Below are 13,377 nucleotides of genomic sequence, written 5' to 3'. Positions count from 1 at the left end.
GAGCCAGGGACCCCCTACCAGCCCTGTGCTCTCTTTATAGGCTGGTGAGTGAAGCAGTTTGTGATGCACTCTTCTGGATTCTGGCTGTTGGGGAATAGTGCTAGCACTCTCTGAGTCTTTTCTTTTCCTTTCTTTTCTTCTGCTGTGTTTTGTGAGCCATTACAAATCCTCATTTAGAAGACAGAACGGGTTATTAGATTTAATGTTTGAAAAGAATGCAACAAAACGGGAGCATCCGATGCACAAGCCTCCGGGGCGATGCTTCTCATTGGCTGATTGTACTTACCCCAAATGGCCCTTCTTTGTCCCTGTCATCTCAGAACGGAGCCAGAGGAGGTGGGGGCCAGGGAAGATGTCTGGGAGATTCTAGTGATTTCTGAATGCGGAGCTTTCTGGGGTTTTGTCCTTGGCTGGCCAATGGTCAGTCTGAGGATAGGACAGTTTCCTATTGGCTGTGAGAGGAGTCAGGCTGCAGGTATGGGACTTCCTTTAGGATACCTTTAGGCCAAGCCACAGGAGCATGATGCTGACTCCCAGTTGTGAGCTACTGCTGGCCCCGCAATGGCGAGAAGTCCTGGATCTAGGACGGATGACAGTGTGTAAATTGAAAGCTGCAGTCTGGGATGGACCATGGCTACTCCATAGATCAGAAGTTGCTAGACTCAGCCACACTCATGGAAAGTTTCCTGTGAGCCATGCTCTGGTGGGGGGGGGGGGTGTTAACAGCCTAGTCAGTAAGAGTATAGCCTGTCTCTACTCAGGCTTGCCCTTAGGGAGCCTGCATACCCCTGAGGAGAAAGACCAGGTTAATTAATGGGAAACTGAGGTCTGTGTTATAAAGCTTTCTGAGCACTCCACTTGCTGTTAAGTGTACAGTGTGTGATGAGGACACACACATGGTCATTTGACTGGCAGCCTCAACTCGTTTGTTTCTGTAGTGGAGGTGGTCCACACAGGAGCTCGTGTTGGAAGATAAACTTCATGATGTCCTTTCTGAGCCTCGTGGCCTTCCCTCCAGCATTGGTATAACAGGTACCATGCCCCTTGGTATGACACACACAGTACAGAGCATGTCTCATCTTGGGGTCTCCTTTCTAAACCTATGACTTAGTCTGACCAGGAGAAAACAAGAGAAGGTCAAGCGTAAGTGCAGAGTAAGTTCTCAGCTTGATCCCTGTCAGGTACTGCTGAGGATGACCGTTCCTCGTAACCTCTAGGGTCAGAGTTACAAGCACCTGTGAGCCGGCCAGCCTGGGTGCTGGGAACTGAACTCAGGTCCTCTGCAAGAGCAGCATAAGCTCTTTGCTGCCAGGGCATCTCTCGAAGACCACAGTGCAATTTTAAACAAGGCAAGCACATGCTGGGTCAAGCATTCTTTTTCTAATACATTAATAAATAATGCCTTGGTTGCTATGGTTACCTCTATTTTGAAAGAGCAGTTTTGAGAGTTTCACATTATCGGTAGAAAGAAAAAAAATCAATAATGAACTCCTATAATGAGAGAGAGAGATAGAGAGAGAGAGAGAGCAGTACTAAGAGGATTTTTGACCTGCTGCATTTCTTCTCAACTCTTGCTTTTGTACGTAAGCCAAACCAAACCAAAAGCCCTCACCTTTCAGTAAGTTCTCCTCAGTGATTCCACACACCACCCTCCTTCCTCAAGGGTGAGGAGCTCTTGGTGTGATGGAGCTCAGCCTAAACAGGCCCCTTCAGGGTTGCTTTCAATTGGCTTCTTTCAGGTCAGTTGCCCATGTCTGACCAAAATCTGTAGTTAGAGGTGGGTGGGCGCTCATTGGCCAAGCCTTGAGTGCATATCCTCTTGGTGCAGGGGAGGAGGTCAGCCTCCCTTTAATGGCATCTTGGAGAGGCATCTTGGGAAGGAAGTCAGGTACGGTTAGAGTTGGGCTGGGTGTCCTAGGACTCCTAGGATCCGAGAGGGTCTAAAAAGGTAAGGACTGGATGGTGTCCTGGGTTGGACTCTGAGAGGCTGGAGGGCAGAGACCTTGCTACAGTGAGATGAATGGTAATGCACCATACAAATTGGGGAAAGTCAGTGGAAAGGAGTCTACAGAGAAAGGGGAAGTGTGGGTGGCAAGACACGCAAGGCTTGCCACCTGCGGTGCTAGCACGCCACGCGTATTAACTCTTTAATTCTGAGCCCTGGAAAGTCGGTATTGAGATCTGTGCTCATGCCTCTCTGTTCGGCAAGAAACAGAGGTTATGAGAGACTCATTAACTTGGACCCAGTGGTGCTAATGTTGTGAGTCCAATGCAGCCTTCCTTTCAGAGGGGAGTCACAGAGCGGAGCCTACTGCAGAGGAGACTTGGTCGTTAGTCATAGTAATGATGAAGATAAATAGGGGCAGTTGGTGGACGGCAGTTGTGTAGAGAGAGGGGAATAAAATAGGACACCAGGAGCTTTGAAAGGGGACAAAGCCAAGCTTCTGGCATCACTGGGTTGTGAGTTTTGGGCACAGCAGGGTGGCTGGAGGCCTCTGGGAGGCATGGATGACAATGCTTATAGTCCCGAGCCTTAAGAAGTGGGCTTGGGGACTCTACTGAGAATCACCCTAACTGTCTTGGTTTCTGAATGGCTGCCCCTGCTTCCAAGTGGCAGATGCTGCAATGGGAATCTTGCTCTTCTACCCTGGGCTGGGAGCTTTGCCCAAGTACAAGCTCTCCTGGTAGATCCCTGATCTTCCTTGACAACCTGTTCTTTGCAGGAAAATGTTCTCGCCTGTATCTTTGTGTGTGTGTTTCCCCGGGGTTTGCATGGCTCAGAAAAGAACTCCCTTTGAGTGACGTCAGAATCATTTCCAGTGACTCCTTGGGGAGGTGGTCCAGGAGACACCAGTGGGTTAGTCTCTGGTCTTTCTCCTCTTGATAGTGGCCACTCCAAGGCAAGAATAGAGTGCAGCTGCCCTCAGAGTTCAGCTGGAAGCAAGCCCTCTTCTACCCTCCCAGAGCCTTCCACATGGTGGTTGTCCCAGGTAGTTCTCAGCCATCAGTGGGGCTGATGGAAGTTCCTATGAGATTGGCTCAGACTTCTGTCCTCCCCAGAACAAACCTGTTCCCTGAGCAGAGGGACCTCACAGTCTTCAGTTATTGGGTAGGTCATGTAAGCTGACCTCCGGTCCCCTTGCCCTCCTCCTTAGCCACATCTGGTTGCAGTTCTCCCTGGACCCTTCCATAGCTGTAGGTTCTGAAAGCGTAGGTCTAAACTGATTCCTCACCAGGTGCCCCCCTTCCCTCCCCCCCCCGGGATTTCACAAGTCAGTTTTCCACTGTTCCAAGCACACGCTGGAGGAGTGAGCTGTGGCGTCAACCTGGGGAGCTCAGCTCACACAAATTACATTTTTTCCAGATCATAGGTATTTTTAATGCAGATTCACATAAGCCATCAATAACATCACGGGAGCAATGCCTTTCAGCGTAGGCCCATCATAAAAACAAACACTGTGACAGGAGTAAGCTGGAGCTCACTGCGCTCTCAGTGACGCACCACTCCCTGGGGGCGGGGGCGGGGGTTGAACGTACAACAGCTGTCTGATCCCACAGCTTGGCAGACTGATTTGTGAGAAACAAGAGTCTGTGAGGCAAGTCGGAATGCGAGGCCAGCGGAGAGCATTCTGGAATCGCAGGCGGAAGGTTCTGTGTAGTCCAGGCTCTTGGAGTGACAGTGCCAGCTGGGCCCCTGAAGGATGGACACTCTACTTGGGGATGTGAAAGGCCTCACTACAGCCTTCATGCTGGGACCCATTCCCTGTCTCCCACGTATCTCCCAGAGGTAGTGATGCCTTCCTGGACCACGCTGCTTCGAGCCTGGCCTTTTCGTAGGAGACTAACTGCCTGAGCCTTGGTGAACAGCTTCAGCCTCCCTCCTCCATTCTCCACTCAGTCTTACTCCACAGAGGAGCCAGGACCTCAGGATCCCTCCCAACCTCATTCCTCCAGACTCCCCAGGTCTCTGGGAGTCCTATGGCGAAACCCTGGGCGGCAGACCTTCTCCCTCCTGGGGAATGGGGACGCCTCTTGCAGTGCGCCCTCTGAACTATGGCAGAGTGACTATTCCTTAGAACAGCGCTTCTCAACCTTTCTAACGCTGTGGTTGTTTAATACAGTTCCTTATGTTGTGGCGACCCCAACCATAAAATTATTTTGTTGCTACTTTGTAACTGTAATCTCGATACTGTTGTGAATCCTTAAAATATCTGGTATGCAGGATATCTGATGTGCAATCCCCAAAGGGGTTGCAACTCAGGTTAAGAACCACTGCTCTGTACTGTACACCCTGTACAGTACCCTGCCTGGCCCTGGCCTGGCTAACCTTTTTTGGTGGTTTCCTGGTTGCTTTGTTTTCTTTTCTGCACCACAGGCTCTTGATGTGGTGGTCAGTGAAATAGTCCATGGCCGTGGGAGTCTGGGAAGACTCAGCGGCCTAGGCTGGTTGAGGGCTCTTCAGTGTGGGCTGTGCCAGAAACTCTGGCCTTTTGAGGTTGGGGAGGAGCCTACTGGTGGCCTCAGGTGCTGAAGGCTGCTACCTTCTTATTCCCCAAGCACCACGTGCAGTGCAGTTTCCTGGCTCTTCTTGCTCGTTGCTGAGTGGGCAGTGGCAGAAGCCCTCTCCTTTGGCAAGGTCCTGGTCCTCCTGGGAAAGGAGGCAGGAGCTATGGTGTTTGCTCCCAGCACTCAGAGGTGTGTGTTCACTGGTTCCACTGTTTCATGATAAAGTCACTGCTGCTTGTGCCCCCAGCTCCCAGGTAAGATAGGAACGGGAGACTGGCTTCTTTCCCTGAACCCACATTCTGGCATTCTGGGCTGGAGGGCTGAGGGCAGTTTTCTCTCCTTTCTTTTTTTTTTTTGATTGGAAATCCAATGTTTTATTCTTTTTTTTTTTTTTTTCAATGCAGTTTATTCAGGAACCTTGAACAGTCATCTGACCCTGGGGAAAGCCAGCCCACAGCTTAAATAGCCTCTGGGTAGCCAACCCAGGCGTGCCACGTGGGCAATGCAGATAGGTCCACATACATGGAAGCAAGCCAGATCTTTGGCCTTAGCCAAATGTGGAATTGTTCGTGACAGAGAGCACTCACCATCGGGAAGGTGGAAGGCGGAAACCAGCTCCATCTTTAAGGCGCAGCATTCCGCAGCTCTCTACAGTTCCCCCTTTTTGTTTTAGACGTTACGTATGTTTGTGTTCCAGCTGGCACGAACCCCTCGCTGGCCTTCAATCCCCTGTAGGGCTGGCCATATGATTTGTGTGATGTTCTTAAGTTACTCTGACTTTAAATGACTGTTTTGCTCATCACAAGTATTTTCACCTAGGTTTCCTCCCAGCTTCCCAAGTGAACTTCTGTGCTACCAATGGCAACACCCTTCTGGTTACATGTGGGATCATCTAGACCAGGGTAACTAGGGTAGGCAGCCCTGCATTGGATGTAAGCAACACCTTCCCTGGGCCGGGGGCCTGGAGTTAATAAAAAAGGAGAAGGAAAGGAGGGAGGAGCACCAGCATCCATCCCTCTCTCCTTCCTGACTGCAGGTGTGACCCAGCCTCAAATGCTGGCTGCCAGGATTTTCTGGCCATGATGTGCCTTCAAATGAGCCCAAAGGAATCCTCCCATCCTTCTTTAAGTTACTTCTGTCACAGAAGTGAGAAAGAGCCAGCATCGGGGTGGTGGTGACATTGGAATGACAAGGAGCCCTGCCACAAAGCTGCTTTTCCAAGTAGCTGCTGATTTTGTGTCACACTTTCCTGCCCCCTGGTGGCACCCCCCCCCTTTTTAATCCCCTGCTGTTCTTGTTGCTGATTTTCCACCTCCATTTCTTTTATGCTTTAACTTAAGGATTTTCCCTAGCCGTATAGCAAGGCATTAAAGGATGCCTTTCTACTTCTGGATGATATGGGTGAAGTCTGAAACCAGAGATGTCTCTCCCTCAAGCAAGGGACTGTGGGGCCACTGTGATGGTGTCAGGAAACAACTACAGTGTTGCTGAGCTGCAGGGACAGTGGGCTGCAACTATGGGAAAGTGGATTGTTTGGACACAGGGCTGTGGGGACAGCGGGCTGCAGGGAAAGCAGGCTGTGGGGACAGGGGCATGTGGGGACAGTTGCCTGCAGGGACAGAAGCTGACCAGTTCCAGGGCTGGTCAAACAGCTAGGCCCTTGTCATGCTGGGCAAAACTCCCAACCCACTGGGTCAAACTTCTAGCTAGAGAAGCAACATTAGAGTCCACTCAGAGGGGAGCGCAGGATTCAAAACAACTTGTGCTTGCTGTCCACAAGTCTCCCTCCCACAGGGCCTTGAACTTGCTACTCACCCCCTCCAGCCTGGCTTTCTGTGGTGCTCCAAACAACTGCCTGTCTCTGCTTCCTCAGTGCTGGGATTACAGACATAGAACACACCTAACTTTTGACTGAGTGTGGCGTGCTGAAGATTCCAGCACTCAGGTCCCTGTGTTGTGTGACAGGCACTTCACCCACAGAGCCATTTCTCCATCTCCAGTTCTTCATTTTCTTTCAAACAAACTGCACCCCCCTGCTTTCAATGCTTGCATGGGGGTCTTGCACTTGCCCCTGAGGCTTACCTGCCCTGACCCCACCCCTGGTGGCTGGTTGTTATGATCTCTCCTGAAGCTGTCCACTCCCTCCTCCTCCCGTGTGGACCCACTCCGATATCTTGCGTGAATATAAAGTGTGTGAAATATTTTTATTTCCTGGCTCGCCTGCTCCTATGTATCTTTATTTAATTCCCAGAATGTGTTATGTTGTGTGTGTTCGCAGCTTATGTTTTTACATTTAGAATAGTTTTGCCTGTTTCCTGCAGGGATAAGGCACTTTGGGCCAACTTCAATTTTCTAATTCTGAGTTTGGAATTGAAACTCTGGGCTAGAAGCTGAGCTTGTGAGAGGCCCGTCAGCGCCCCTGGCAGTTGGGAAGGAGGTCTGAATCCAATAGAAAGAAAGTTGTCAGTATGTGACTTGGATTTCCATATTTTGGGAGTGTGGAATGTTGCAGTTAGTCTGGTGGAAGTTGGACTGCGGTTATTTGTGGTGTGTGCGTGTATGTGTGCGAGTGTGGTGTGTGTGTAAACAGTCAGCTCTTCGTATCTGGGGGTGCCAAGTGCAGACTGAAAACATGCAACCATACCAAGAGTGAAGACTCTCCTCACCACTATTCCTTGAATAACAACAGAACAGTCTCTGTGTGAGCGCACTGTGGTCATTCTGGGAATTTTCTGAAGGTGGTTTAGAGTACAAGAAGGTGTGTGTAGCTTCTCTGTGAACATGCCACTATTTTCTCTCAGGACATTGCTACTGAGGACTCCAGTCAGACAGGGAACACATGCGCCCAGGTGTGTGTGTGTGTGTGTGTGTGTGTGTGTGTGTGTGTGTGAGGTGGTGTAGTGTATACATTGCAGTGTATATGCATGTATGCACATGTGCGTGTATGGGGTGTATGTGGATGTGTGTGTAGCGTGTATAAGCATGTGTATGGGGTGTGTACATGTATATAGTGTGTATGAGAGTGTGTGAGTGTGTGTGAGATGGATGCATGTGTTGGTGTGCAGGTACATGGTGGATATGTGTGTGGCAGGTGGACAGATATGGCGGGAACAGGTTTTCCTGGTGTCATGATGAAGCTGTTTGAGGGGGTTAGAAATCCAGGTGAGCAACCTCTGACACGTTTTATCAGAGGACCCTGCCTCCCGGCAGACCCTTTGAAGGGTCACTGGAGGACCTCTTGCCTGTCAGTCTCAGAATGCAGCTGGGCCCACCGGGTTGCCATAGATCCTTTGCCAGATGGGCAGCATGGAGGCCTGCTCACTACACCGCCTTCTTGTGATGTTGGGGTGGCTGGACTATCACATGTGACCTTCTGGGACTCCCTCCCTGGCTTTTTCCTCCAGGTGCCCCATGGGTTCCAGCCCCCCTCACCTCCCTTGCAGCCAGGCAAGCAGGCATAAATAAAAGGTTGGCAGCTTTTCTAAGTTCTTGTTCCTGCAAGTCTGTCTCCCAGTCATGGTTAGTCCTGTGCAAGAGGGAGGAAAGAGTCACATAATTAAAAAGAGTGCCCGACCCATCAGGTTTTATGGAGCCATTTTCTTAATAGAGGTTTCTTCTTTTCAGACGATTCCAGTTTGGGTCAAACTGTTATAAAACTAGCCAGCACAGTGTGATAGTCTATACGTTAACCATGCATTCCACACGCGTACACAGTGGTTTGGATGAGAATGCCCTCCATAGGCTCAGATACTTAAACACTTGGTCTCCAGTTGGTGGTGCTGGCTGGGGACATCTAAGAAGTTTGTCCTTGCAGGAGGAGGCACTGGGACCAGGTTTGGAAGTTTAGAGCCTCATCCCACTTCCAGTTTGATCTCTCTGCTTTGTGACCGTGGTTGATAATATACTTTCTCAGCTTCCTGCTCCAGCAATCATGCCTGTCTGCTACTGTACCTCCCAGCCATGATGGACTCTTATGCCCCTGGAACTGTGAACTCAAACAAGCCTTGTTTCTACACATTCCCTTGGTCGTAGTTTTTGTTTGTTTGTTTGTTTTTTTAATCACAGCAACAGAAAAGTAGCTAATACAATGCTTTTTTTTCCTCCAATGCTGGGGATTGAATGCAGGACCTTGAACATGCTAGGCAAACACTCTACCCCTGGGCCCCACCCTCAGACTTTCTACCAGGTTTTACAATTTTGATACAATCTTGTATTCTGTTGTCTGAGATGGCCTTGAACTCACTCTGCAGCATAGACTGGCTTTGGACTTGCAACTCCCACTGCCTTTGCCTCCTGAGTATCTGGTATTACAGAAAGGTTCTTGGAATGTATACTAAATCCCAAAGCACACTGTTGTCCACTAAATAAACAGCTTAGTGGGTAAAGGTGATTGCTTCCCTGCCCAATGAGCTCAGTTTGTCCACCCCATGTCCCCCCACCAGATCTACAAGAAGGAAAGAACTGACTCTTATAAATTGTCCTCTGTCCTCTATCTATGCACACACACACACACACACACACACTAAATAAAAATGTCATTAAAATATAAAAATTTAAATCAAGAGTAAAAAAGCTTTAGTGGACTTTCTTCCCTAGCCTTGCTTGCTTCCTAGAACCCAGCAGTGAGGGAGGTCGGGAGCAGCGAAGAGGACTCCAACCTTGAACACTCTATTCACATGGCTCCCTGCTCAGCCTCCCAGGGCCAGTCCCAAAGTCTTGCATTCGCATGGACTCAGGTGTGGGAGAAAGGGCTCATTATGATTAACAAAAGATCCTCCGAGCACACTGCAACTTTCAAGGATCTGAAGAGCTCTTCCAGCAAACAGGAACGAAAACCAAATATAGATTTTTAATATACCACAGTGAGGCATTTCTAGAATGTTCCCATGAGTAATATGCCTGCTGTAAAGTGAGACACCCCACCTGGATGGAGCATTTATCTATACAAAAGAGGAGACATAGATCAGATGCTTCTTTCCCACCCCCTCCCTGGAACGAATTCCTGAATTCCTGAATCAACACTGGACCCCCGAGCCTCCTCAGTCCCCTGAGATCCCATTGCCAAATGGCCTATTAGTCAAGGAGTTCCAAAGAATCAATAGGGAGAATGCTCGGCGGGGCTTCTGGGTTGCCGCCAACCCTCTGCTCCTTCCCTGGATGAAGGATGGCCACTGGGGAACCCGGAACTGAGAATAAGTCACGTTGATAGGGTGCAAACCATTCGCCCAAGCAATTTTTAAAAAAGTTTCTCGGCCCCTCCCTGTCCTCGGCTGGTCATGTCTGATGATTTTGCTTACTTGGCAAAATTGCTTTCAACTGCATCATTATGGGGGTGGGAGGGGGAAGGGGGAAATGCATGGCCTGCTGTTCTCCATAAGCCTTTGTGTAATTTTAATTTGGTGAGAAAAGGCACCCATGCAGCAGGCATAAAATACCTGGTGCAGTGCTTGGGTGGGGAAGCACACACTCTGAGAATGAGCAGGTGGGTCCTGCCTGAAGTTATCTGGCTTCACAGTCGTCATGTCCTTTCTTCTTAACTGTGGGTAATGTGGCTCTGAAGGTCCATGGTTTAATTGCCACATTAAATCAGTCAATGGGTGGGTGCGGGTGTCGGTGCCAGGACCTAGGTTCGCTCCCTTGCTCTGTGGCTCTTGCCCCGGCTCTCTCTGGAGAAGTCCTGGTCCCTTGTGGCTCAGGAGATAGACAGCTCACACACAGAAGACTTTGTAGGTCCCTCCAGCTCTGACAAGCCAGGATGCTGTTCATGAGGTTGGTTTACATAGGGACCATCAGATGAAGTTACAAACGCTGCAGAGAGCACCCAGGCTGTGGGTCCATCACTGTTCTACACCAGGACCCATAATGTCCCTCATCTGGAGAAGCAGAGGGAATCTCCTTCTTCAACACCCACCTCATTCCTTATGAGGAGACACCCATGGGTGCTATGTTGTCTTCCCTCCTCCCAGAAGGTGATTTTGGAAATCACGATGTACACAACAGATATTATACAAAAAAGGTTTATTGGATGGAGATGGAGAGAGGGAAAGAGAGAGATAGGGAAAGGGGCACCATCGGAGAAAGGTTAGAATAGGAGAGAGGAATAAGAGCAAGAGAGCGAGAGCAAGAGAGAGAGAGGTGAGAGGCAGGGGTCCATTTATAGCTCCTGCACAGCTGAACTGAGCCTGCCAGGTGTGTCTACCTGGTGGGCGACACGTGATGACATCATAGGTTACTAGGCAACTGAGAAGCAGGCTGCGTAAATGCTAACAATCTCTACCATGTTCTCATGGTCATACACAAAGACTCACAGCAGGTGGCTTACCTGGCACCAGGCCCACACCCATCACTTGAGCCTTGCCTAGGCCCGGCTTCTCAGCAAGGTGAGCTGCCTCAGCCACACCACCAGACGGACACTCACAAGGGCCTTGGGATTGTTTCCTCTCAGGGGACCCCCAGGAACTAAAAATTATCATCCAAATGCTTCCAGAATGGCGAGGGAGCTCAGAGGGGAGCTGTCCCTCTCACCCAGAACAGCTGGTGAGTTTCAGGAAATGCAATTGCGTTCTGTTCACATATGGCGCACGGGCAGAAACCTGATTAATTTTAGTATTTTATCCGGTTCCAGCAAGGCTCTTTTTGGCTCCAGGGGCAGAAATAGAATAAGCACAGCTCAGATTCACAAAGGGCTTTGCAGCTCCTACTGGGTCATGGTTTCCAAGACATGCAGCCTTGGATAGCTCATCCTGTAGGTGAGTATTCATACATAGGGAGGGGAGGTGGCCATCTGTAAAAGGCCATCTAGATTTAGGCCTTCGGCCATGACAACAGGACTGCTCTGCCTGCTTGGGTCCCAAAGGCATTAAGACCTGACAGTCTCTTGCTGATCTTTTGCAGGTAATCACAGCTGCCAGGGAACTCATGAGCTCCATGGCCATGGCATTTCACAGTATTCCTCAGATCCTCTAGTTCTTATATTCTTTCCACTTCCTCTCCCACAATGCTGTCTGAGCTTGGTGGGAAGGTTGATAAAGATGTCCTGATTGGGCTGAGCATTCAGTTGCTTCTTCTCAGCACTTTGACCAACTCTGAGGTTTTGCACTTGATAGCACCCTACTGTGAGCAGAAGTTTCTCTGACCACAGTTGAGAGTGGCCTACAACATCTGGTTAGAGCATAAATATTTGGAAAGCATTTTGAGAATGTGCTTTTTTAGAAAAACAGCAAAACAGGTCCTGTCTGAGGTCTTATGACAAGCTCCCTTCCCCCCTGCTATGGGCATGAGATATGCACAGGATCCAACTAACCAAAATTCAAGCATGATGAGGAAGTATTCTCATGGTCCTACTCCTCCAAAGGCTCCTGGCAACCAGGGACTCTTTGTATCTATTTCCAGAAGGCCTGTGGTTGGAATCACTCTGTGACACCTTTCTTCCATTAATAAAAAAGTGTGCCCGTGAGGTTCTCGCATGTCTTCTGATGGCTTGACAACTTATTTTTACTGCTGAATATTATTCTGTTCCCTGGAGGGGACACAGTTGAGTTATCCGCATACTTACAGCTGGCCTGTTTTGTGCTTCCACAGTCGTAGATTGCTGGGAACATCTGTGTGTGGGCTTCGAAGGAGATGCAAGTTCTCACCTCCAGGTGTTGGGAAACACAGCTGTGAGTGAGGTGGCTGGGTGGCATGGTAAGACTGGGTTTAGTTTTATAAGATCCTCACTCTCTTCCCACGTGCTCATGCCATGCTGGGGTCTCCCACCCCCAGCAGGATGTGGACTCCTGTGGGACTGTGCCCTCACCAACCTTGGTGTCTCTGGCCCCCAGTCCATTCTCACAGCTGTACTTCAAGCATCTTTCAAAGGGAATTCTTCACTGGTTGGTAACTGATGTTCTAACACACAAATGTGTGATGTTCAGCCCGGTCCTTGTGAAAGACATGTTCTATAACCCAGAGAAAGGGTTCCAGGGTGGAACCCAGAGAACTTTCTGGAGGGCTGGTACCCAGGGTATGCTCACATTCCTGTTTGATGTGGCGGGCTCCCCACATACAGTCCCACTGGGAGTCTGAAGGCCAGGCCTGTGCTGGAACGGTCTCTGTACCCAGTGTTCAAGGTTGGCCCTAGCACCCCTCATCCCAAGGACTTGAGTTCTGGATTGCTGAGATGATCACCCCCCTCCAGGTTTTACATCTCCTTTCCCTCATCCTCTTCACACTCGACAGTGATTTGTCTAATCCTGAGTTTTCCTCCCCGTTCTGTACTGAAGCAGACAGGGATGGGTACCTCAGCAATTGTCAGGAAGTCACCCTCCATGGGGGCTGGCAGGGACTGGCACATGCCATGGGTGATGTTACAACTAGAGCACTAATAGAGGCCGGGGTGGGGGGTGGATGCTGGCAGTAAGGGCTGAGCCTGTGTGGCCTCCAGTGCTTTCTAGTTACCTAGTGTACATGGCTTCTTGTCTTCCTTTCACCAAGATGCCCACACTAATAGCCTTACATACACCTATTTTGTTTAATTTTAAGATGCTTTTTTTTTTTCTTTTCATGAGAAACTAGTGAACTTCTTTTTCTAATCATGAGACTAGCTATAGTAATTTAGTGCTTTGCTGGCAGCTGAACATTGTTTCTCTTCTTGTTCTTTTTGGGTTTTTGAGATAGGGTCTTCCTGTGTAGCCCTGGCTGTCCTCTATGGGCCAGGCTGGCCTCAAACTCAGAGATTCACCTGCTCCTCCCTCCCTGAGTGCTGAAAGGCAGTGTGTGATACTGTTGCTTGGCTGGACACTGTTTCTTACAGAGACAGTGGACTGCTCTAAGGGATTTTGAGAATGGCAAGTAGCTTGTTAATCGGACACGAGCCATTTCGTAATGGAA

The sequence above is a fragment of the Meriones unguiculatus genome, chromosome 8, assembly GCF_030254825.1.
Source record: "Meriones unguiculatus strain TT.TT164.6M chromosome 8, Bangor_MerUng_6.1, whole genome shotgun sequence".
Taxonomy (NCBI): Eukaryota; Metazoa; Chordata; class Mammalia; order Rodentia; family Muridae; genus Meriones; species Meriones unguiculatus.
Note: the sequence above shows the minus strand (reverse complement) of the source record.